Source organism: Dermacentor andersoni, chromosome 7 (genome assembly GCF_023375885.2).
Source record: "Dermacentor andersoni chromosome 7, qqDerAnde1_hic_scaffold, whole genome shotgun sequence".
Classification (NCBI taxonomy): domain Eukaryota; kingdom Metazoa; phylum Arthropoda; class Arachnida; order Ixodida; family Ixodidae; genus Dermacentor; species Dermacentor andersoni.
Window position 1 is genome coordinate 85,877,088 of NC_092820.1, and position 26,818 is coordinate 85,903,905.

The window sequence follows — 26,818 nt, forward strand, 5'->3', positions numbered from 1 at the left end:
GCCAGGATTTACGCAGGGTTTAGTGCTCCGATCCGGTTAGCGCAGCGATTCAGCGAAGCAGAACTGTTCGCGAACCAAAGGCGCTATAACGTAAAACTATTCCAAACATTTCTATTTCAATTCTGCAATCAGCCCTCCACGATTGGTCAAACACTTTTTTGGAGCCCCCCCCCCCCCTTCACCAGCCTGTCAGGCGACGTCACAAAACCGTGAAAACCCACCGCGTCAAAGTGACGTGTACGAGCTGAAGATGCAATAATACTCCGAACAAAATTAAATTTTCTTCTGAATAGCCGCAGGCTGCCTCATTTCAGAAGGAATAAAAGATGTCTACCGCCGATCGCTCAGGCACTGGCTATTCGCACCTGGCGGACAGCATGGGTTTATTTGCGCATATTAATACTTCTTGCGTGCCGTGTTACGTTTTCGAGTACTTTCGGCACGTTTACGAACTCGTTCAACCAACTCCTCTTTGCTGAGGGTCCGTTTTAGCGTCATTCTTAAAGTTCCGTTGCATGCCGCCGTTATTTTCGACCAGCCATGGCAACCTAAGTAAGGGAAAGCGGACCAATCGCAGACGCCGGCACCACCCTCCTCTACCGGTTATCTTTTTTCAGTGCAGCACAATTGAATCCCTCTCTACTTGAGCGCGCTCCTCGCCCCTTGTCAGTCAATGATATAGGACAAGCCGCTCAGTGTAGGCTATGTTATTCGTTTTTTATGTAAACAAAGTGACTTCCGATGAGCGAGGAGAGTGTTTGATTCCTCTGTCCAGGCAACCCTATGGGTGACCGCCCGATGTTTGCGTCCGTGGTTACGCAAATTTGACATCAGGAGATTGGAATAACAACATATCGGAATAGTGTTAAGTTATACGGCCCCAGGAACAAACCGGAAAGAAATCGGAGCGCATTGAGCTAGAACTGTTTATTTCTTCCGTCAAAGGGCGCCTCTGCAGTCGATTCTGTGTGGTACAGCCTTCGATTCGGGGCAGGCAGCAGGGAGCACATATACAGCGCCTGATCGTCCCATCACATTGGCATGCCGGGCTGTAGTTGGTTCCATCGCTGAATAAATAAACGTACCCGAATGTTACACCACGCGCTCATACTACAGCGAAGTGCTACGCATCGTGGAAACATTCGGTTTAGCGTCATGGCACTACTGGAAGTCGGCGTCCTTGCGACAGAATTTATGGCGGCGTGCGTTCTCGGCAGTAATATTGATATCCAAAGAACCCCATCGGCGGAATATATCACGCAGTCATGTCACTCTCGTTAAAAGTACGCCAAAGGGAAACACTGAATCGGTCTAGGCAATGAAAGCATTCTTTGAAAATTCTGTTGCAGTAGTTCCAAAAAAAAAAAAAAAGTTTGATTATTAGAAGAGAAGTTCAAGGTCGCAGTTCTAGGTCGAAGCTTATATTTTTGAATTTCATGCCAAATGCCCAATCCCGGTACGTTACTGTGACGTCGCAGATTCCGAAGTATTCATTTCCTGAAAGAAGCTGTCAAAATTAATGACGTCACACTGTCTAATGCGGGAACTTCAAGAGAATGTCACCGCCTGTCTTTTGTTGATGCGCCTTTTCTGGCTCACCAAGTGTCTTATTGTGGTACGAGTGATGTTTTTTGATGTTGTAGAAGAGCAACTTGCTGATACAGGAAAATCACACTTCTCTACCGAGGATCATTAACCGTGATGGCGCAACGGCCGCGTATCAACATAAAGACGTTGTTACGTCCCTTGTCTATTGAACGAATACAGATTAGTACGACCACTTACCCCAAGAAAAACCGTGTAATATGAACATGTATTACAATTGTGAAGATATTGACGCACACGTTTAATATATGTCGTGGTAAAGCAGTTCTCCCCACGAAATATGCAGGCAGCCAAATGGACGGTTTTGTTCAAAGGCGGTGAAAATTCAACCGCGCAGTTACCGCCCATATATCTGTCATGCCCTTATTTTCTAAAAGGGTAGCAAAATTATTTTGAAACGATCGCTTTCATTTATTGATTATCATAAAACTGTAAGTTCCGGAAATTGTGGGTTCAAAGAGAACACATAAAAGCTCTCATCCCCCCTGAAAAAATATATAATCAGAAATTTGGAACATAAAGTGCCAACTCAGAAAAATTTGTAGAATTCAATAAAACGTTCGGCAACATTTATCCTGAAATTATCTCAAAATATTACGACACTGTAATGATTTTGTTCATATCTATGTGTGAAGTGAAACATTCGTTAAGCGCTTAATGAACTGCTGTAAATCGGCCAAATTGTTTTCGGGGTTTAGGCGTGAAGGAAACTGGCACATGCTGGTGCTCTCATGTAACCCTGCTATGGAATGTGACGAGTCAGATATTGGCATCTATTGCCTCATTTGTGCTTAAGTATTTTAAATATACCGCTCAATCCTTGTGCAATCCCCGATTGTGCCTATGCGCCGTACTACGAAAATCATCACCGTAATCAACACAATGCTGCAACGTAGCTTCCAATGCTTCTAAGTGTTATTGCTATGAGAAAGTAACCAACCAATTTTTTTCAGTCATTTTTCCAGTATATTAGAGGTGAGTTGCCCTTTAAGCCACTGCTCCACAATATAAATAGCAATGGTCCTTATTCCACGCCGCCAAACCCACAAAATTATTTGGCTGTAAGAACATGTATCTACTTCCATCATATACACAAAAATATTTCGAAAAACGTCGGTGTTTAAAGTGCTTTACCAACTTTTATTCCTGCATTCACCTCACTGCGTACCTGACGAATGATTTACTTCAAGAACGACAAATAAAGACGAATGACCCTCACTGAGCTTTGCAAACATGCCCGTGTCTTTGAGAAAAGCATAAATGCGATTCCACTGAACCAGTTTTAGTCACATGTAGAATACTATAGTGAGGTTGGCGAAGGCTATAATTTATAGAATAAGGATTGCACTCCTCAGAAATCAACACCTGTCTGACAGCAAACCCCCCCTCCTTGAGGTAAAACCAAGATTCAATAGGTTGTTTTTAATACAATATATATGGACAATGGAAAGAACACAGACAACAGGCCACTTGGGCGGAAGGACTACTGTATTCCGTACAATGCAAGTAAAGAACTCTCCTTCACGACATTAATGGAGTCGTTCGTAGTAAAGCACAGGCCTAGGCCCTCCCGAAAAGATAGCGCGCACAGCTTCACGCAAAGCGGAAGCGAAGTGCGTACGGAAGTTATCGGTCCACACCTTCGTGACCTCAGCGGGGAAAATTTTGCTGAGCCATCTACTTGCTGTGCTTACGCCCTCACCTGCGCCTTCGATTACAAGATAAGGATAACCCGAACTCACGGGAACTACTGCATCCTCAAAGTCGAATGAAAAGGCCCGCACGGTGGGATGAGTGAGCACGTGGAACTGAACAGTAAAACGTGAGAATGAGTTGCGGAAACGAATGTCCCCTTCGCGCCCGGAGCATGATTTCCAGCGCGAAATCATGCTGACGTCGCCGTTGTTGATCAGGTCCACTTGCACCATGTGCCTACCGTCCACGCAGTAAGGAACCAACGGCCCGTAACGGAGGATTTTATCGAAGCCACTCAGTCTCAGGCTGCCGATCTCAAGTCCAGGGATGAACGGCCTAAAGTCGGCGGGCTTGATGGAGTAGTTCGAAGGTAACAGAGCAAGAATTCTTGTCATAAAGGGGTCCAGGTCTATGCCGGAGAAGTCACACCCTGTATGAAACAAACAAGAGTGTGAAACAAAGTTGACGGTTCTAACTCTGCATGGTTTAGTTTCATATGTTCCTTGTTGGGACTTTGACAACTTATAGACTACTATTTCATGACTGGGAAGAGCTGAAAATAAAACAGTTACTGTCCGTTTTGTGAGCAAGTAATTTTTTGGATATTACTTTATCACTCCTACTGGCCAAGAATACATGTGGTGCCACCACCTCAGATGTGCCATAAATTAGGCATTTTCGCTTCCACCAAACCTGCAATGAAAGGCGCAAGACAACTCAAGAGAGGACCGCGTCCGTTAATTATACGTTGATACATTTTACTCCTATTTCCAACCAAGACGTTTTGAATTTTCGCCTCTAAATAAGAGCCACGATTGGTTGAAATGCTGGTAGAAAAGCTAAACTTATATCGCACTAGTATTACTTTGAACGTCCGAATATCAGTGCGCTTAATCATACCTTTGCTGTCATTTTTGGTCGTAGCGGTAACTTGTGCTCCGAGACCCAACATCACGGCTAAGGTGCTCGCTAAACGCATGGTTCTTTCCTAACCTGCAAGTAAATATGCAAATATGCAAGTAAAAGGCAGAGACTATGAATTGGAGTCATATAATCTTGGCATGAATATGGTTATTATAGCAGATATGTAGCCTAAATGCATGCGTATTGGTCAACTTCGCAAAAACATCAAATTATTAAGACTGGAAAACCCCTCTATTATATTACACACACTATCTCGCAAACGAACCGATGCTGTGGTTCATTCAGCGAAGCTTTTTCATGTACTTTCTTTCATGGTAGAGGAAGATTCGCAATGAAAGTATATTTACATCGTAAGACATACATGCGTTACCAGACATATTTGTGGTTCTATCTGACCTTGTCGAGAAATGTAAAATGTATATTACGCGCTCCTTTACCTGCCTTCCGTTTTTCGTAGTAGTCAAACACTCGATCACTTGTTCATACTTTCGTGGCAACCGAAAATTTGTTCTGCGAGCTTGCCTCTCTCACGTAGTCATTCAGAGCACTGGGCTTAAGTTGGAGGGAAACAATCCCAAGGCCAGCACCTAAGCTACCATCCATGAAACGGCCACAAATGCATTTGCTCTATTCTAGGTTGAATGATCAGTACAAGACGCCGCGACCCTGAACGGAGATTTGTTCGCGACTATGTTCATCACTTATTGTCTACTTATTATACGTTGCCTTTTCTTGTCCTATTTATCTCTACTGGGGAAGAAGTACCAGCGCGGCGGACGCACTTCGCGACGGCTCGGCCTTTATGAATGTTTTACGAAGGATTATCGAGTTAAATATCTGAAAACCGACCACCAACGGATAGAGCCAATCGACCCGAACCCAGGAACACCGAGACTCGGGGTGAGCGACACATTTCCGAGATTTTTTGAAACACAGCTAAGCTTAACTGGTCTAGCTAAGAAACACAGCTAAGCTTAACGCCGACTAGGCCTATAGCGGACTCCTACCGGCCCCCAGCAGGGCGATAAACGGTGTCGCAGTGCAAATCAGAGGACCGGTAGCACTTCCGAAATGGAGGTAGACGAGGCAGAAGGCAGAATCCCTGAATACCAATTCCAGAAAAGAAAGAAATCATCCCGCAAGCCAAGCCGAGGACGGCAACGCGGATGGATCGATCGAAGTTACGCACAAAAGAAAGAGCCACGCGAATGCTACCTAAGAGGGAGACAAGCAAGGAACCCGCTGGAGAAGCCCGACATGCAAAGGCGGGAAGAGCGTAGTGAACAAGATTTTACGAGCAAGCAAAGTGGGCAGGCTACCTAGAGACGACATCCAAAAAATCAAGCCATAAGACCCGTCCAGAAACGTCTGCAAGGGCAAAGACACAATAAAAATCTAAGGCGCAAAATTGCGGAACTGAACAAGAACATCGAAACACAATGCGCCCAATTATGCAATCAGGATTGTGACGAGGTATGCGATGCCATGGACGGCAATATCCACACGGGCAAGACGTAGAAGATCACCAAGCACCTGCTCGACCCGTCGGAAACGAAGACAGTGGCGAAAGCTGGAATGACGAAGCTCAGACACAAGTACAAAGGAAACATCCGTGAAATGGGTGATGAAATCGTCAAGCTGTACCTTGAGAGACCTCCAGCCGTTGAACACTGGAACTACTCGGGCTCTCCCAATGATTACTTGAGAGAGATTTCTCCCAGCAAGATATCAAGGCAGTCCTGCAAACCATCAAGACCAAGTCGTATCCGGGCCCCGACAAAGTGACGAACAAAATGCTCTGGAACCTGGACGACCAGAAAACGAGCCGCTTTGCAGATTGCAAAACGAGGGCTGGCAGTACGACGGGATACCCGACAAATGGAAGAGGCCCGACGTGATCCTCATGCCCAAGCCGGGTAAATTCCTGCGTTGGTAAAGCGATGCCGCACGCTTGCCGGAGTAGTGTTAACGTCCATCTGTGGTCAAACGACCTGTGCCACAGCAACACCATTGTCTTCAGAAGAGAGCTCTGTACCCAAGACGCCATGATACAGCTTAAGGAGCAAGTCATCAACACCATGGGGCGGGGCTTGAGGGCAATACTTGTACTTGATCTAAAGAAGGCCTTCGACAGGGTAGAGCACGCGGCTATGCTCAACAGAATCGCGCAACTCGGCCTGGGTGAACGAACGTATAATTATATAAAAAATTTCCTTACTAGAAGAGCGGCCCGAGGAGCTCCCCGTATGGGATCTCTAACGGCTTAAAACTACTCAGGACCTCACTGAAGTTCTTGACTGACTGACTGACTGGAAGAGTAGCCAGAATCAGGCTGAACGAGGAGAGTATCCAGGTGGACATGAGCAGCGCTGGCATACCGCAAGGGTCTCGTCGTGTCACCGATGCTCTTCAACGTCGTCATGTCGGACTATCGGAAAAACTGGAGCTAATAGCAGGCATTAATCACACCGTTTATGCAGACGACATTACGATTTGGACCACAAAAGATGCAAAGCGAGGGCGATATGGAGAACAGACTTCAATGGGCGGTGGAGGCAATGGAAAATCATCTGCAGGGCACCGGACCAGAAAGTTCGCCGGAGAAATCGGAACTGGTGCTCTACCGCCCCAGGAGGCTAGGCAAACTGTCGAGAGACGTAGCGGAACTACAGACAAGGGGAATGAGATTAACCACGAGAAAAGGCACGCAGATACCCATGGTCTAAAAGATTAGAATACTGGCTCTCTGGATCGAAGCCAGGGGAACAAACACGGAAACTATAACACGCCTGGAAAAGAAAGTCGCGGCGACCGTCCGACTAAGACCAGGAGACGCATTAAAGAAAGAAACGTCGCACTGCTCGTTCAGGCCTTCATGATCAGACACGTTGCGTACGTGGCGGCATTCGTCCACTGGAACAAGGCTGAGAAAGACAAGATCGACGCGCTCATTAGAAAGTATAAAGAACAGCACTGCGTCTCCCCCAATACACAAGAAATGAAAAGTTACTACAACTCGGGGTACATAACACGCTGGAGGAAACGCGGAAGCAAAGATGGTAGCGCAACTCAAGACTCTCCGGAACCAAGGTGGGGAAAGAAATCATGGAAAAGATCAGCATAAACTAGTACGTAATGAACGGCCCCAAGACGCAGATTCACCCAGACGTCCGAGCAGCAATAAACACTGAAAATATCCCGAAGAACATCACTCCGTGCACAATGTCGAGAGAAGAAAATGCCGCACGAAAACGATTCTCAATAACCACGGCACGCGGGAAGGGGTGCTCTTCGTAGACGCCACGCGGTACCCCCGAAACCGGGATGACAATGGTGGTGTCGGCGCTGACAAAGGTAACCGCCTCTTCGCAATGAGCGGGCGTATGCACGAAAGGAAAGACCGTGACTGCGGGCTCCGTAAGGATAAGGTCGTCGGAGGCAGCGGAAGAAACGCCAATCGCATTGGCTGTAATGAATGGTCGGCAACAATACAGAACAATAATCAGCGACTCCAAGGTGGCCATTAGGAACTTCACAAAGGGCTGGGTTTCCACCGGGGCGGCCAAAATCCTGAACCGCAGAGCAGAAGACATTAAGAACGGCAAAAGTACACCCGAACACCTCAAATTGATTCCGGCACATATGGGAGAAGTAACCACGAACCCAACCTCAACGAGAACGCCCACCGAGCCGCGCATAAACTACCGCACCAACGGCACGGGCCATGATGGCCCAACAACGCGCAACCCCTGGAGAAGGGGGAAGGACTCTGGCGGAGGCGATCGCGAACATGGAGGAGGCGATGACGACGAAGTAGCGATAAACGACGACAAAGACTGACTGGTCTCGTACCACGACATACTGACACACTACACGAAACAAAGAGAAGCATACCCATAACCCCATAAACAACTCGACAGGTCTCAAGAAACAGATTGGAGGCAGTTGCAAACCAGAACGTTCCTAAACCCTGCACTCTTAAACAAAGTAAATTCAGCACAATTCCCAGACGCAAGCTGCAAGCTCTACAAGCACGAACACGCAGACATGGCACACATCTTATGGAGGTGCACAAAGATCAGGTCAATATATGTAGAGGACAACACAGAACCGGACCTTCTCGAGGAGCGATGGCTAATGGCTCTGACTAGCTCGGAACAGCACGACCAACTATGGGCTATCCAGCGGGCCCAGGCAGTGGTGGGAAGGCTATGCCTCACCGCACATAATGCCCGAGTGGCCTGAGCCCGGGCTCAAAACGTCGCAGATTCTCTTCTCATTAAATTTTTTTTTCCGTCCGTCCGTTATCTCTACTCTATTCGCCCATTTGAAAGTGCCCGCCAGTAAACGTGAAATGTACTTGGTTACGCTGTTTCTTCTTCTTTGTCGTCTCTCGCTTCCAATAAAAAAGCCAGGTGACAAATCACTACAGAGAATATGGCAGCAAAACTACTTTTAACGTGGAACTGCCTTAATGGACGACAGGAGCAAGGAGTATGCACTCACAATGAATGTGCGCCTATAATCATCACTGGATTGACACAGTGTCCTGCAGTCAAGTATTATAAGAGTAGATGGGATTCTTACCTTGGAAAGAAAGATAGTGTAACAGGTAATTATACATTTCGCTTATTCAATCAGGACCGTGTTTTCACTCAGGGCTTCATTTCGGAGGTCCACCAACTAGCCCAAAAGTAATATTTCGTCACACGCTTCGTTGAAGTGGACAGGGAATGCTTGAAGCCTCGTTCCGTCAGCTGCTCCGATAAACGTGAAATCACGCTGTGCTTGTTTCTCTGTGTTACGCGGCGTTTCATTAGTGGATGAAAACACTGTTATAGCTGCTTTTATTCTGCGAAAAAAAGAATACACTGCCACGGAGGGCAGTTTTTTTTTTCTACCAAAATTGTAGCACTCTAATTTTCTTTAAAATATCAGCGAGATCCTTCCTTACAATTATAATGTATAACGCAGGTTATTGCTTCAGTGGTGATTGATATTATTAGCATGATTGCAATGGGCCACTAGCAATGAGAGATGCCAGCTGTTTCGCTGTTCTAGAAAAGTGCTGTTAGGGAAAGAAATAAAATTTAGTGGCAAAGAATAATATTTAATCCTGTTAGTTGCTTCGTTGCACTTTTAATGCAAGAACGACATTATTTGGCAATGTCCGAAAATATTGGCTCATATAATAAGGAGACCATGCTTGTTTGCTCTTTCTCTACATTGTTGCCAACTGCTTCCTTTTGTAGACGTGTCACTCCTTTTTGCTTTGAGTGGATCTTAAGAAAATGCTGGCTCTCACGTAATCAAAAGTAGATTAAGGATAATATGGCTGTTTGGCAATGATTCTATCGCCACATTCGTAAAACAGGTGTCCTGCATCAACCATCTTACCACACCGCACCAGGCCATACTGCGCACTGGTCCATACGAACGGAATAGTTTCCTGTCAAAGACAGAACCTTATTGCAAGTCTCGTCTCGGTCAAACAGCCATCCACAGTTTTCCGGATGCTACTGGCGGAGCCTGTGCGCCGGACACGCCATTGAACTCCCGGACCACTTGTGTTCATAACGACACAGGCAATCCTGTCTCAGCGCCAAAAGATGCTGTATAGTGCCCTGTATCTGCCTTTTGAACTTCGCCTATTGTAAATGCCAAATAAAACTTCAGCTTCCTACAAGTTAAAGCTTGAGGGATATTGTGAACAAACATATGGAAGAATTCGGAAGGAATATTTCTCTAACTTGTTTGGAAAGGAACTAGCGTATGTAATACGGTCTTGAGTGGGAGCTCTGATGATCTCGTTTTGTCCTCGCAAGTTGCCCGTATGTTCTCATTTGAGTTCCCGGATAACGGCTCTGGCTTTTCTCTCGAGGTCACTCGCTGTTCTCCAACAACGGTATCTAAAAGCATTTCATGCATAAAAGGAAGGATATTCAAAAATGTGGACAAATAATTATCCACATTTGATGAGTCCTCCTAATATGTAGTTCTTGAACCTGGTTTATTCCCTATACACCTTAATTTTCCTCTCGCCGAGTTTCACGAAGAAAAACTGGGCAAATGCCACTCAAAAATGGAGTAGTGTTGCGCACGTCGTGGAGCAAATCAAAATAATTAGTTTTTTTACTGTGCACTTCACAATTAGGTGCGCTTGCTTCGCTCCGAGCACCTTCTCATTGGTGAAGTTTCCTAATATACAGTCTTGTTGATCTGCAAATAATGGCACAATCACTACATACAGGACACGTTACAGCAACATTTGCTGCAACAGGACAATAACATATGTACGCGTATTAAAAAGATCATAAAAGTGTAGATTAAAAGACAGAAACATGGCTGCGGGAAGTAGAAAATATTGTCAGTAAAGTACTGACTACAGAAGTTCCTTAGTAACAGTTGTCGCTTGTTATATAGGCAGTGCGACCTGAGAAAAGCAAAGCACACAGATATTTATAGGTTCACCAAGCGCGGACCTGACACAAGAAAAGTAAGCTAGACGCGAGAGAAATTTGAACACCGAAGCAAAACAAACAGATATTTGTAGGTTCACCAAGCGCAGACCTGACACAAGACAAGCAAGCTAGACGCGAGAGAAATTTCAACACCGATTCAAAGCATAGAGCACACATTGAAATAAATGTTGTCTGTAGTTTGTCCCTAGAAAAATGTACTCTTGTTAAGCCTGCAAGTACAAACAAACCAGACAAGCTTGTCTACATCGTCCTTTGCTACATCGGCTACATCGTTATTTGGAGGTGACCTCACAGCAATATTTTCCTTCGCACTGTGGCGACCCTGAATCATTGACTGATGCGGTAACTTGCCGGACTGAATGAAAAGTGTACGGCGTGTGCTTCCTACAGGTATAGTCCCGCAGACAGTGACCTATATACTTTTTCCACCAGTCACAAGTAGTTCTTTTCTGTACGGACAACAGCGCCTCATTGTCACCGATAACGCATTGTCCAGGGAATAAGAGCCGCAGAGCTGCATGCATAAATCCAATTGGCAGTACTTACTAAGCGCAGATGTCACGCTCCTCAATAATTTGGAAGGCTTCAAGGCAGAGCAAGCTTCACGCGCGAAAGGCGCTTTAGACAGAATAGAGACGCAATTTTATAGTGCGAGAAACAATATCTTATATCAAAGGCTGCCGGCAATTGTTTTGTTTTCTTCGTTTTTCCACTGTATGCTCTTGAACTTTGCGAGGTCTGCGCGACAACCTCAGTGATAGGAACGTTTCCTGCAAGGGTGGTACTCAGCAAGCGCGCTGTCGCATCCGCCGCAATTATAAAGGCGCTAACAAGCCCCGGAGTGGACCTAGCATTTCTTTGCCACAATGGGAGGTCATACATACTGCAAGCAATCTTCTGTTCATGAACGTGCCTCCGAAATATTAGGTTCCTATAAACAACCTTAATTATTTTTTCTGGAGAGGGGGAGGCTAGGACATTGTGAGACATTCCGAGCGGGTGTATAGAAGTTTCGCGGTTGCAGCCATACGTTGAAAAATTGCGCTCTACGCATGCTAAATGAATGTGTTTTTGACAACAAAGGAAGGAACGATAGAAACATATCGTTATCATGAATTTAGGAATGTAACAAGGAAATATTAGTGATGACACAATAACATATAAATTTAAATCACACAATGTGTTACGTAAGAGAATAGCAGCCCCTCCGCATTGTGAAAATGAAAGTTGCGGAAGGCTCTCGGCAGGAAGGCGGCTATGGCATCGTTTTGCGTACGAAAAATTGATCTCAGATGACTTAACATACTAAGGGAGGCGATCAGCTTGCCTGTGGGCTTGCGTGTGTGTTTCGGCAGGGGGTGTTGGAGGAGTGCCCACACGGAGTAAGGCGACTGCACGCCGACAGTTGCTTGACGACTGCTTTCTTGTACGCACGAGACGAAACGTTAAAACTCATTCGTTGCAATCGGCACGGATCCCGTAACCGGTGCAGTGGTAAGCTACAACAACCGCGAAGGCGATGCAATGGGATATATCTTCTAAAAAAAGTTGCTTCCGAGGGCGAAGCACAGTGTATAAGCTTAGTATTCGCTCATTCCTTGCATATATTTGACGCCTAATGGCTATAGCATTTGGTTCTTGAAGTGAGGGAGTTTGGTTTATATCCTCGCACTGGAAGGGTGTAAATTTTTGTTTAAGAAACCTCAGATGTAGCGAGATAGTAACTTGCCCACTTAAATTATACTCCATAGAGAAATACAAAGAAAACTTTTCCTTAAACTTTGTCGAATTGTTGTTGGGAAGTAGTTGTTCGCAGTAAAGGCCTCAATGATTTCGACATTGTTTTTTGTTGTCTCTTAAATCTTGGTGCATTTCCGTACGAGACATGATTTAGGTGCATCATCAATATTGCCACGTATGCCTTGTTTGTGCCGCCGAGAGAGTATTCACGAAGATGGCGATCAGGCACCCGCTATGCACTACCATGTTCTGAACAATGTGTACTGCAGGTACACAACGTATTTCCTACTAGAACTAACATTGCATATAGCGGTCTTCGAACCACACACAGTGATGTAACCGCTTTCAGAGTACGTGTCAAGTGGAAATTCTTGTACCAATTATCAAGCGCTATTCTTGTGCGTTAGAGCAGTCACCAGTGCGTCGAACTGCCAAGTACACGTTGCTATAATATTATGTCTTAGCATCTGATTGGTTCTCAGCGGATAGGCGCTTATATGGCTACCATGCCTGAATGTTCCACACGTTTGGGTGTAACAACCTATCAGTTCTAACAGGTTAGCGTTGCATTTCCATCACTCAACCATTGTGTACCATACTTTATTATATAGCACGTGTGTGCGCTTTAGAGATACCAGTGAAATGGCCATATGTTATACATGCATATTGTGCTATTTCATTGTTTGATTCAGCAGAAGAAACTTTAAATTATTGCTGCCATTGGGGTGGTCAGAATGTAGGCTCTTATAAGGTGGTTTCCTGAAACTGATTATTTTAAGTGCGAGCGAAGTAGCGACGGGGATGCACATCAGTCATTTTTTTTTCGCCCTAAGCTGAGGTCAAGGGGATGGACTCATAAAGACACAATGTTAGTCTCTGACGTAAATGGTGCTTAATAGTCCAGATAATGAACGGAAGGACGGTGGAAGGAAGTACAGTTCATAGCTTTTCCTCGCAAAAATCGGTAAATGCAACTATTTTTGCGCAGTCTTTAGATAGCAGGGCTACAGAGCGATAGCGCAAGGAGCTTTGGACAGTAAGCGTGCCCACAATTACGCTGTTGCCATCATAGTGCAATTGTTACTGTCGAACGCTTTCTATGGTTTCCATACAGGATGACACATTCTTTCATTCATTCTTTAAGAGAATAAATTGGAAATAGAATTTCAACCAAACAATCGCATATTCACTCTAAGCTAATTGTCAAAGTAATCGAACAGCTTATTAGGGACAAGGAAAAAAACCAGCCCATGCCCCAGCAATTGTTTTTAATTGTTCTGGTGGCACCAATAATGTTGCTTGATGATGGTGGTACAATATCGCATCATGTTTCTGTAGACCGCATACCAACATGAACACGATGACGCGGTGGCATGACAACCCCCTTTTACTGGCAATAGAATAGCAACTATATTGGTGAGGGCACAAAAAAATTGACAGCGTCACCAAGACAGCATGATAATAGCGCAATCACGACAATGTGACGACGACGGTTAACCGATGGTGGCGTGAGCACAACCAACTGACGACCGCGTGCAGTTGATGGTATAACAATGCTTGTAGGCCTGCCGGACGTCCACCGCTACTTTATTGTAATACCATGCCTGCATTCGCTCTTTACATTCTGTAGATGTGATGCACAGTGTAAGTGTGTCTAAGGGAAGCTGTGGTGAGACGAGAAGGCGAGATGCACAGTGGGCGTCGGCAATGGAAGCGCCCCGCAACAGTTAGCGAGGAGACGCGACAAAGGGTCAAGGATCTAAAAGATCAAAGCCGTAAGATCCGGAAACATACCGTATGGTGCAACATGCGCAAAACACAGACAGTTGGCGTTCGGTGGCCATTAGGGCGGAATGCAAATACTAACTTGGTTTCGTGGGAATAAGTGCTCCGAACTGATAAATACTGCTTCCGCCGCCTCTCCTCCCAACAAAAACGTGCAAAAGACCCAAATATATCCATTTGCTTAGGACAACATATAATTGCTCGCTGTGTAATTTTTTATTTTGCAAATGCTCCTAAACATAACGTTTTGTGTATGCTACAAGTCAAGACCGACTACATGCCCACTGCGACTAATACAAGATATGGTGTCCACACACGAAGATTTTCGTGCGTCCACAGTGTGGTAGTGCTTTACCCTCTCTCGTCTCTGATGCTTGCGCTATTAGAATTATCGCGCGGGGCGTTACTACAGCTGAGCTGCGGCATGGCTTCATCGAACCATAAAGGATTCGTGCTGACGAGATTGATGCTAGATTCCGTTTCAAGCACCGAGAGCGCTGGTTTAGCCCGACAAAGTATTACATCTGCCTGAGATTAATGGGAGGTACAGTCACATGCCAGGCTGAGTGATATGGTGCATTTGAAATCCTAAGTGCTTTTTGAACCTATAAACAAAACCTGCTTAAAACTGGCGCCGTTTGAAGTTCAAAGCAAATATTTCATGAACACAAACATATGTCTTTTGTCTTCATTAGTGTCCACCAATCGTGCTGATCATGCAGCTCTAAGTCAAGCACGCTCGTGTGCAAACATGCCCATCTCTTTACATGTGGAATATAATTACACGTATGCTTAGAGAAGTCAGGACAAAAAAACATTCTGTTTATCCTATGTCTAAGCGCTGATAAAAGGATTACGTGAGTCCTGCTCGAGCACTCTATCGTTTTGCAAAATTCACTTGGAGAGACGTAATTCTAATTTACAGCCTTCAACTATATTTTTCATTTGGCATAGAAAAAGCTTTATTTGTCAGTATTTTATGTTCGTTGCACAGGAAAAGTTCGGTTCATACATACGTAAAATATAGCACGACTTCCGCACTGAAAAAGAATATGAGCAGCCAATTATATACTGATAATTTCGCCCTGGTGGCCGCTTATCTACAGCCCGTCACGACAGTCAACAATAGAAACGGTAGACATAGATCATGCTTCGAAACTATTACAAAGCCCGAAATTCGCTGGCTGTTCACATTGCTTATACGACCGTCGCGAAGATGCCGTAGATGTGAGCAGCCATGGGCATCACCCCATGCGTTCCCTGGCGTTTCTAACACGTCGCACCGTTCATTAAGTTCACGCTTCAAATTCGGTATGCTCATGGTACTCAGTTAAGCTGTGCCCTTGTGAAATGTCTTCTTCATGTGAATGAAAGAAACCGAGTTGAACGTCATCGATGGCATTACGCAATTGTCCAAAGAAATACTCGTTCCAAAGACGTTGCGTCACTGAGGGCAGAAGTTTGTTCCAGAATGCAACCACTGCTCGTACGGTTTCCCCAGCACCTTCAACCGAAACGTAAGTCATTTCTGTGGCCACAGGAACGGGAGGATTTTCCAACCTAAGGGCGATTGTTTTTCCGAGTGGCTTTTCCAAAACGAGAAATTGCAGGGTAAAGCGCGATAACAGCGAGCCGAGTGTCAGTGTTCCTCTGCTGTCACTGTGCCACCACCAAGTCATTATCATCTCAATGGGACCATCGTGGACCAGGTCGACCTGAAATTTGCGTGTGCCATTGACGCAGTAAGGAAGCAGTGGTCCATACTGGCGAAGCCACCGGAGGCCCCGCAAGCTGCAGCACTCAACATCAAAAATATCCGAGGATGGGCCGATGCTCGTCATGCTTTCATACTCTTCCCGCTTTGATAGCTGAGTGATAAGACTTGTCAAAGCACCATGCAAGTCCAGGTCAGTAAAGACGCAGTCTGTGCAGAGAAAAGAGATCCGAACAAAAATTACTACACAGTAATAATGGTTTTGTGTTGATGGATACTGTTGTGCTCGAATTACCCTTACAATTTTCACAATGCTGAGAAATTGGTATTGAATGTCACAGAAAATAACTTCCTGAACAGACCGTACATGTTGGTGTGAAGCGAAAACATGTATACTGCCGATTTCACCCATTCATGTTCTTGTGAGAAATGCAACAAACGTGCAAGAACTTAAGACTATATCCAACGTCAATTCCTAATTTTTTTTTTTCCTTTTTAAGTTTTGTATGTAGTAGGCATACAGCAATGAAGAGCTTAAGGAAATGTCCTCGATGAAATTGTGATTAATAGCGAACAACACAGTACAAACTCTTGGTCGAGTTAGTCTTCTTGTGAAAGAAAAATATATGTTAGCTTTCGTTGTAAAATAGATTGAAGCGAATTGCATAAGATTATACCGGCTAACGCGATAATACTTTGACAGTCATGCAGGATGATCAAGGTCACTTCTATTGAACTCATTGCATTCATCAAACATCAAATGAGCCAATTTTTCAACGGTCAATGGGTAATGGCGGAAGCGATAAGATTACCTCCTAAGTGTAGTGCGCTGATTCAGATGGGGTGTGCAAAGTACTCGACAGCAAAATAAATAAAATATTTTTTTACGATCTCTCACACATGCGTAACTTAATGCTTACAAGAAGGTGCATGCGCTTATGTGTTCAGGATTGGCCAATTTTACTAAGCAAGAAACCGATCGAAGGGACGGGCTAAATCACTCGCAAAGAGATGCATGAAATCTTCGGTTCATTAAAGGAATTGCGAGCTGGAAGGCTCATATTCTTTGCAGTTAGTGTGTTCACGTTCGATGTTATGCATAAGCCGGTTTATTAACAGACTGCTGTCCTGCTACTAGCCATTCGGCAAGACGATGGCAAGAAGCAGCCATGGTCAGTAATGTACAGCAATGATGAAAATGACAGCTTCTCTTTAAAAATGAGATATGCGTAATTATACATTGTTAATAAAAAAAAACTTTTCGCGCACTACACTGTAGAAAGACATCAACAAACTTTTCGCACTCTTAAAATGTGTGTTTCAAAAATGAAAAGCAGCATCACTTAAGTTTTCTTCTTAGGGGCTCCTTCGTTCCACCATTGCCGCTGAAGTTTAAGCAATAGGAAATCGACCAGTAACCTCCATTTCAGCAAGGTGGAATAAGTGATATACGCGGCCGATTGTTGCTGATGACTTCATTCCATGCATATTTATTAGGAGCCGTAAAACTACAGTTAAGAGGAAGCTTTAGCTCGGGTGCTCCTATCTAAATACATGTAAAAGGAGAAATCGTTTTTCTCGACAACCACTGCACCAAATTTGACGGGGTTTGCTGCATTTAAAAGAAAACCTTAAGATCTGGTGACTGTTGGTTTCGAATTTTCAATTTAGGTCGTCAAATTTTTATAAAAATTTGGCAGAAATCGCAAATTTTTAGAAAACGAAACTATCAAGTTTACAACTCCGTAACTCAGCAAGAAAAAATGATATCGCAATTCTGTGAATTGTACTTGATAGAACATCTAAAGCGGACAAAATTGATATATTACACATGAACCTCAAAAAATGGAGTAATGTGTAATTACAACTTTTGCAGAACCTTCATAAACAACGTAACAAAATCACGTAAGATGTAAACTGACATATCAAATTTGTCCGCTTTGAGTGGTCTAACGGATGCCGTTTACAATATCGCGATATCTGTTCTTGATGCTGAGCTATTAGCTTGTAAACTTCGTGCTTCTATTTTTTTCAAACGTCTGAATTTTTGAATATCCTTTTAACAAAATTCAAGCCCTAAATCGAAATTCCGCTTCCAACAGTCACTAGAACTTAACTTTCTCTCTCAAATGCAACAAATCTCATTAAAATCGGTCCAGGGGTTATCTCAGAAAAACGTTTTTGCGTTTTTACATGTATTTGAATAGGCCGCGTCGGAGTTGGGCCCGAGCTAAAGCTTCCTCTTAAAGGCAGTTCCGAACACGAAAATTTTACCTTCAATAGAATAAATTATTCCTTCAAGTTCACAAGAAGGAAGAGCTGAACGTCAGGGAATTGAACCATACTAAAACAATTAGCAATGATTCCTTGAGATGTTCGTTGTACTCCAAAACAAATTAAGCTTGAAGTTTACTCAATTACGCGAAGCAAGAAAAATGTGTTAGCGACTGCTCGAAACCAATCATATATATATACAGACATAATTCTCAACATTGATATTGCTCGAACAAGAAACTTCTCCAGGGTCCCTATGTCCTGAATATGCTCACAGGAGTACCGAGTGTCTATTCTCATTTATACCGCCAAGAAAGTCAAGTGCTATTTACCTGTTTCGTTAGCTGCGGAAGCAAGGATTATCACCATGGAAAAGACCACAACAAAGCTGGTCAGTGAATGCATAATGCCGTTTTCAACCTGCAGAAATTTGTACCGATCAAACATGGCACCTTAAATGCTGTAGGAAGTAAAAGACCTACAGTTAGTGCAATTATGGCTCGTAACACGAAACTTAACAGAAAGGATTAGATAAATTTATAGTTATTGTGCTTAATAAGTTAAGATTTTTACAACGCAATAGGAAACAATTTTCCAACACGTCGTTTTTATGATATGGCGTTGCTGGGTGTCATAATAGTTGCGTAACGAGGCAAGAGTGAGACAAGGTTTCTATAGGTTTGCACTGGTGTAAATAAAATTATGACAGTTTTTCCTTACCTCAATTGTACTCATCACTAATTCCCATATCATGAAAATTGAACTGTCCTTGACATGAAAAAATGTTCACTGGGTTGGTCTTATGTAGAAGTAACTCATTTTATCCAGAACAAACACTTTTTATAGGGCTCTTCTTGCTGAATGGCTGTTTACTGTATTTGTTTCCTAACAGACAGATAATCGTGTTTATGCTGTAAGACTTGTTTTGCGAAACCCACTATCACTTCTATGGTATACACTGTGTTGCGATATTGCGTGATATAAATTTGAAGCTTTACCTATCTTGTCAAGAACATGACAGTTCCCCCACAAATTAATCGAGGCCGTGCTTTTTTGTGAAGTCGTCTTTTGGCGACCTAAATCGCTGCCAGGACTCATTGTACTTTCACAAGAAAAAACATGATCTCTTGGGGACTTTCTTTCTTTATTATTTCAAAAGTTTTCCCAACGGCATCGACCAATAAATATGCAAATGTAGGCCGGTTCTGGCAATATACATCAATAGTGATCGATGATTGGTCCCATAGAGCCAAGAATCGTAGTCTGGTGGTCCCGTGGTATCAAGGCCCACTGTTTGCAAGTAGCGCCGCCGTATCCGGTTTAGGCAAGAGCAGGTGCACAACAGCCGTTTGATTGTAGTCCAGCAAATACGGGCAACTATCGCCAAAGGGCTCACGGAGTTGTTGTAGCCAAGCTTGAGTGACCGATGGGGGTCAGTGCCGCCCGCCCGCATCCTCAATTTAGTAATTGTTCTTGTCATTATACTGCGCGCTCAATCAATAAAGTTTTCTTACAAAAAAAGCAGACTTTAATCCCATTTCTTCTTTGTTTTTGAAGACGCTATCCAAGAACCTGAAGATGTTCCTATAACTATTATGGAACGCTCGGTATTCTTGTTATATTGCAAATTTGCAGCGTAACCTTCAGACGGCCCAGCAAGTTATCTTGAGCAAGTAACTATGTTTAGGTGATTTTGAATATTCTTCTTAGACGACGAGGAGTCCGACTGGTTCAAATCAGACTAGTGCATTCTGAGTGAGATACCGACGAAGAATGTAGGCACCAGGCAAGCTAGGAGACACTACTTTTGCGCCCATTCATGAACAACGTACACTTGATCTGAGCTATTAAATACTATTTATGGGTATTATAGATGTAGCTGCAGTTTCTTAAAATTCTTGTTTGTCAAAGAACATTTTTGTTTTAAGTAAAACAATTATATAGCTAGCTACCAGCCAGATGCATGCCTCCCTCGTCTCGGAAAACTAGAGCAAAGCGAGAATGTCAGAGATGTCACGACTGGAGCAATGATGCTCGGTATAAAACAAGTGCTTTCTCTAGGCCCTACGGAAAACACGTAAATAAGGAAACAGTTAAAATTGGTGATAGAGAAAATGCCTTCCTGAACGAGCGGGTATTCAGCAAAATGGAATAGAGCACTCACCACTCGAATTCTCCCGGTCGCTTGGCGTTCCAGCTGCCGCCAGAGTATACTGTCCTCAGAGGCTAGCAAAATTCTTATGAACTTGCCTCTACACTTTCATCATCATCATCATCAGCCTGGTTACGCCCACTGCAGGGCAAAGGCCTCTCCCATACTTCTCCAACAACCCCGGTCATGTACTAATTGCGGCCATGCCGTCCCTGCAAACTTCTTAATCTCATCCGCCCACCTAACTTTCTGCCGCCCCCTGCTACGCTTCCCTTCCCTTGGGATCCAGTCCGTAACCCTTAATGACCATCGGTTATCTTCCCTCCTCATTACATGTCCTGCCCATGCCCATTTCTTTTTCTTGATTTCAACTAAGATGTCATTAACTCGCGTTTGTTCCCTCACCCAATCTGCTCTTTTCTTATCCCTTAACGTTACACCTATCATTCTTCTTTCCATAGCTCGTTGCGTCGTCCTCAATTTGAGTAGAACCCTTTTCGTAAGCCTCCAGGTTTCTGCCCCATAGGTGAGTACTGGTAAGACACAGCTATTATACACTTTTCTCTTGAGGGATAATGGCAACCTGCTGTTCATGATCTGAGAATGCCTGCCAAACGCACCCCAGCCCATTCTTATTCTTCTGATTATTTCCGTCTCATGATCCGGATCCTCCGTCACTACCTGCCCTAAGTAGATGTATTCCCTTACGACTTCCAGTGCCTCGCTGCCTATTGTAAATTGCTGTTCTCTTCCGAGACTGTTAAACATTACTTTAGTTTTCTGCAGATTAATTTTTAGACCCACTCTTCTGCTTTGCCTCTCCAGGTCAGTGAGCATGCATTGCAATTGGTCCCCTGAGTTACTAAGCAAGGCAATATCATCAGCGAATCGCAAGTTACTAAGGTATTCTCCATTAATTTTTATCCCCAATTCTTCCCAATCCAGGTCTTTGAATACCTCCTGTAAACACGCTGTGAATAGCATTGGAGAGATCGTATCTCCCTGCCTGACGCCTTTCTTTATTGGGATTTTGTTGCTTTCTTTATGGAGGACTACGGTGGCTGTGGAGCCGCTATAGATATTTTTCAGTATTTTTACATACGGCTCGTCTACACCCTGATTCCTTAATGCCTCCATGACTGCTGAGGTTTCGACAGAATCAAACGCTTTCTCATAATCAATGAAAGCTATATATAAGGGTTGGTTATATTCCGCACATTTCTCTATCACCTGATTGATAGTGTGAATATGATCTATTGTTGAGTAGCCTTTACGGAATCCTGCCTGGTCCTTTGCTTGACAGAAGTCTAAGGTGTTCCTGATTCTATTTGCGATTACCTTAGTAAATATTTTGTAGGCAACGGACAGTAAGCTGATCGGTCTATAATTTTTCAAGTCTTTGGCGTCCCCTTTCTTATGGATTAGGATTATGTTAGCGTTCTTCCAAGATTCCGGTACGCTCGACGTCATGAGGCATTGCGTATACAGGCATTGCCTCTACACTTTAGTGAGTGTTTATTTTGGCAGACGTGCAACGGGCGCAAACTTTTCCTACGTCAAACGCTGCATTACATCGTGTGACTCATGTGTAACAGAGATCCTTGCAGAACGCGTCATTGTAACCCAGGACGCCGTCGACCATCACAACCGCAGACACAACAGTTCTGCATGCGGACAGCGAGTCTCGCTGGCTTCATATATATATATATATATATATATATATATATATATATATATATATATATATATATATATATTGTTGGAAAGACTCATGCATGCGCGAGCATCGCACAGTGCTTTTTTGGCTTTAAAGTTTCTATTGTGCTCAAGAGAACGTATTTCTGTTAGGACAACAGTGTGTGCGCATTCATCACAGACAGCCACTGAACAATTATAGAATTAGCCGCGCTGTTTGTAGAAAATGTAAGGCGCACTTAGAGAATCAACTTTGCTACTGAATTTAGAAAATATAAAACAAAAGGAAGGAAGGAATATTCCCAAGTTAATCAAGTTGATTTCTTCTTACAATGTATATACATTTATTTTATGACTGCTTCATTATAGGTCAAAATTATAAGTAAAATTGCAACAATATTGTCAACGAAGCCACCATGCTCCCGTAGAATGCCACAGCAGTGCCATTTTCTACAAACTTTGCTGCAGTGTTAAAAAAGTTAGATGATAGAGCATCATGCTCTATCATGATGCTCAACTGATACATCATCATGCGCTATCAACTTTGCTGCAGCGTTAAAAAGTTACAGGGCACGGCAGCAGTGCTTGCAAGCAGATGGCTCACCCGCTTGTCTTTATGCAGATTATCGCCAGCCTGCTGCTGATACCAGCGGGACACCAAGAACCAAATCAGCCTTTCGTCATTCTCGACGCGCATGTGCTTCAGAACGACACATTTTCGTCGTTTCCTTTCCTACCATTGGGGGAAGGGAACCCGTCATCGTCTACCTCCAGCGAAAGAACATTCTTCAAGCCGTCCAGCACAGCCCTTCACCTCACCCGGAGCATAAAATCCGGCGACGACCCAGCGCATCCCAAAGGGCACGGCAGCAGGGCTTGCACGCAGATGGCTCACCCGCTTGTCTTTTTTATGCAGGTAAAAATACGCTTTGGAAAGCGTTTTCGCTCTAGTGAGCGCTGTCTCGTCGTGCTGCCGTGCCTTACGGTGCTTCTCGATTCTCTGTAAGACATGGTGCAAGAACGACATTATTTCACAACGTTAAAAAATATCGGCTCAGTTACTTGTTCTTCATCTTCAAATAGTAGCCAACTGCTTCCTTTTGTACATGTTTCACTCCTTTTTGCTTTGAGAGGATCTAAAGAAAATGCTGGTTCCCCCGTAATCAAGAGACTGTAATGATGAAATGGCTACGGGCAACGCAGATTGTTTTGAGATGATACTATAGCCACAATCTTAAAGTGGGTGTAGTGGATGCACCATCCCACCACACTGCACCCCGCCATACCGTGCACTAATCTATGCCGACCCAATAGTTTCCAGTCACAGGCAGAACTTCATTGCATGGTGCGCCGGACCAGCGTGTTGGCCGGACGCTACCGGCTTGGACGCTCACGAAGGCTACCGGCGCTGCAGGCGCACCAGATACGCCGCGAAACTCAAGGCCCACTCGCGTTCAAAAGAGCAGAACCAATCCTGTCTTAGCACCAAAAGATGACAATGAAGTGCATATGGCTCTGTACCTGCCTTTTGAACGTCGCTGTTGGAAATACCAAATAAACCTTCAGGTTACTAGAAGTAAAAGCCTCAGTGATATTGTCAAGAAACATTTGGAAGAACTTGCAAGCAATATTTCTGTAACTTGTCAGGGAAGAAACAAGCGTATGTAATGCGGTCTTGATTGGTTGCCCAGATGATCTCGTTTTTTTTTCCTCGCAACTTGCTGGGATGTTCTCGTTTGGGTGCCTGGCTAACAGATTTTGGCTCAAGGTAACTCGAAGCTCGCCGACCACGGGTGATAAAAACATTTCACGTTTAAAAGGAAGGAGAGCTCCAAATATGGCCAATTGGTCGGCCCGATTTTATATGAATCAACTATAAATTTGTTGAACCTATTTTATTCCCTACAAACCATAACTTTCATCTGGCCAAATTTCTCTAAGAAAATCTGGGCAAATGCCACTTAAACATGATGTAGTGTTTCGCGCCTCATTCACGAAATCAAAAGAATATGTTCTCCACTGTGCATTTCACAATTTTGTGCGCTTGTTTTGCTCCAAGTACCCGTTGATTGGTAAAGTCTGTTAGTTTATTAGCCTCGTTGCTCTGCAGTAATGGAACAATCGCTACATAGACGTCAGGTTACCGCAACATTCGAGGCAACAGATCAATAACATACGTACGCGTATTAAAGAAGAACATGAACGTGTACATTAAAACACAAAAACATATCTGCGTGTGGTAGAAAAACATTGCCAGTATGATACTGACTACAAAAGTCCCTTAGTTATAGTTGTCGCTGGTGATATAGGCAGTGCGACTTTAGAAATGCAGAACACACAGATATTTGTAGGTTCATCAAGGACAGACCTGACAGGAGGCAAGTGAGCCAGACGCGAGACAAATGTTAATTCGCAACAAGAGCTTATTCAGAACAGGGAGCATACATAGAAATAAGGGTCTGTACTTTGTTCATACAAGAATGTGCGTTCGTTAAGCATCCAAGAACAAACCAACCAACCCAGCAACACTTTCCATTAGGCTACATCGTTCTTTGCAGGTGATCTTACAGCAATTTTTTTTCTACGTATTGTGGCGACCCTCCAGCATTCATGATGCGGTAACTTGCTGGAGTGAATGAAAAGTGTACAGCACCTGCTTTGTAAAAGTATTGTTTCGCAGGCAGATACCTATATACTTTCTCCACAAATGACAAATGGTTATTTTCTATGCGGAGAACAATCTCCAATTCTAACGGATAAAGCGGTTTTGTGGGAATAGGAGCATAAATCCAATTGGCAGTACATACTAAGCGTAGATGTCATGTTCCTCAGTAATTTCGACGGATTCTAGGCAGAGGAAGCTGCACATGGGAGAGGAGCTTTAGGCAGGCTAAAGGCGCAATTTCACAGTCCGAGAATCAATATTTTATGGAAAAGGCTCCAGGCAATTGTATTTTTTTTCCTTTTTCCACTCTCCGGTGCTTACACTTTGCGAGGTCTGCGCGACAATGTTAATGATAGAAACGTTTCCAGCTAGGATGATATTGAGCTATCGCGCTGTCGCACCCGCCGCAATTATATATGCGCTAACAAGCCATGCGAGCGGACCTCGTATTTCTTTGCCAGAATCTGAGTTCAGACGGACTGCGAGCAATCCCCTGTTCCTTAACGTGCCTCCAAAATGTTATGTTCCACAAAGTTACGTTTATTATTTTTCAGGGGAGGGGAATGGAGAAGCTTGGACATTGTGAGACATTCCGAACGAACGAGCAAAAGTTTTGAGGTTGCAGGCGTGCTTTGAACAAGCGTGATCTACGCATGCTAAACGAATGTGTTTTTAACAGGAAAGGAAGCGGCGATGAAGTATATTGTTATGATAAAATTAGGAATGCAAAAGTAAAATATTAGAGATGACACAATAATAAATAATTTTAAATCACATAATGTACTATGAAAAAGAATATTCATCCTGTGCATTGTGAAAATGAAAGTTATGGAAGGTGTTTGGCAGGCAAGCGGCTATGGCATCGTTTTGCGTACGAAAAATTGTTATCAGATGACTTAAAATACTAGGTTCCGGCGATTTGTTTGTCTGCGGGCGGGCGTGTGTGTTTCGGGAGGGGAGGGTTGAGGGGTGCCGAGGCGGGGTAAGGCGACTGCACCGCAGCAGTGGAATGGCCATTGGTTTATTGTACGCAAGGAGACGAAACGTAAAAACCCATTAATTACAGCCGCGACGGATCTCGAAGCTGGTGCACTGGTAAACTACGACAACCCTGAAGGTGATGTACGATGTAGGTAGGTTGCATGAGGGAAGCAAAGTCGATAACGCTAGTATTTGCTCATTCCTTGCATATGTGTGGTGCCTAGTGGTTGTAGGGTTTGGTTATTTAAGTGAGGGAGTTTGGTTTATATCTCAACACCTGACGGGTGTAAATGTTTGTTCAGGCAACCTCAGAGGAAGCGAGATAGTAACCTACCCACTTACCTGATAGTCCATGGAGTGAGACAAAGAAAGCTTAGCCTTAAACTTTGTCGAATTGTTGTTGAAAAGTAGTTGTTCACAGTAAAGGCCTCATATCTATCGACATTGTTTTTTTTTGTGCTATCACATAAATTTTGGTGCAGTTTGGTACGAGACATGTTTTAGGTGCATCATCAGTATAGCCACGTATGCCTGGTTGGTGCTGTTGACACTGTATTCGCCAAGATCTCGATGAGATACTCTCTATGAACCACCATCCTATGAATAATGTGTACTGCAGGTACACAACGTATTTCCTGCTAGAACTAACACTGCATATAGCGGTCTTCGAACCACACACAGTGACGTCATCGCTCTCAGAATTTGTGTCAGGTGGAAATTCTTGTACCAATGATCCAGGTCTATTCTTGCGCGTTAGAGCAGTCACCAGTGCCTCGAATTGCCATGTACACGTTGGTACAATATTATGTCTTAGAATCTGTGTTCTTATGGCACAGAGAGATTGGTTCTCAGCGGGTAGATGCTTCTACGGCAACCATTCCTGCATTTTCTACACGTTTACGTGCAACGGCCAATCAGCCCTAACAGGTTAGCCGTTGCACTTTTATTTGACAACCATTGTGTAGCATACTTTATGATATAGCACACGTGTGCACGTTAAAGATACTAGAGAAACGACTAGTTAATATGCATGAATGATGTACTATTTCATTATTTGATTCCGCTGAAGGAGCGCTAAATCATTCCCACCATTGGGGTGTTCAGAA

General features: G+C 43.9%; 2 long non-coding RNA genes across 2 annotated transcripts; both read right to left on the reverse strand.

Moving 5' to 3' along the window:
* Window positions 1-1,983: 1,983 nt before the first annotated feature.
* On the reverse strand, window positions 1,984-11,326 carry LOC126534936 (uncharacterized). Its single transcript, XR_011895447.1, has 3 exons — window positions 11,253-11,326; window positions 4,201-4,293; window positions 1,984-3,730 (listed from the first exon to the last, which is right to left on the reverse strand). It is a non-coding gene; the product is annotated as an uncharacterized lncRNA (long non-coding RNA).
* Window positions 11,327-13,716: 2,390 nt separating this feature from the next.
* Window positions 13,717-20,448, reverse strand: LOC129385722 (uncharacterized). Its single transcript, XR_011895448.1, has 3 exons — window positions 20,384-20,448; window positions 18,552-18,639; window positions 13,717-16,155 (listed from the first exon to the last, which is right to left on the reverse strand). It is a non-coding gene; the product is annotated as an uncharacterized lncRNA (long non-coding RNA).
* Between the last annotated feature and the right edge of the window lie 6,370 nt (window positions 20,449-26,818).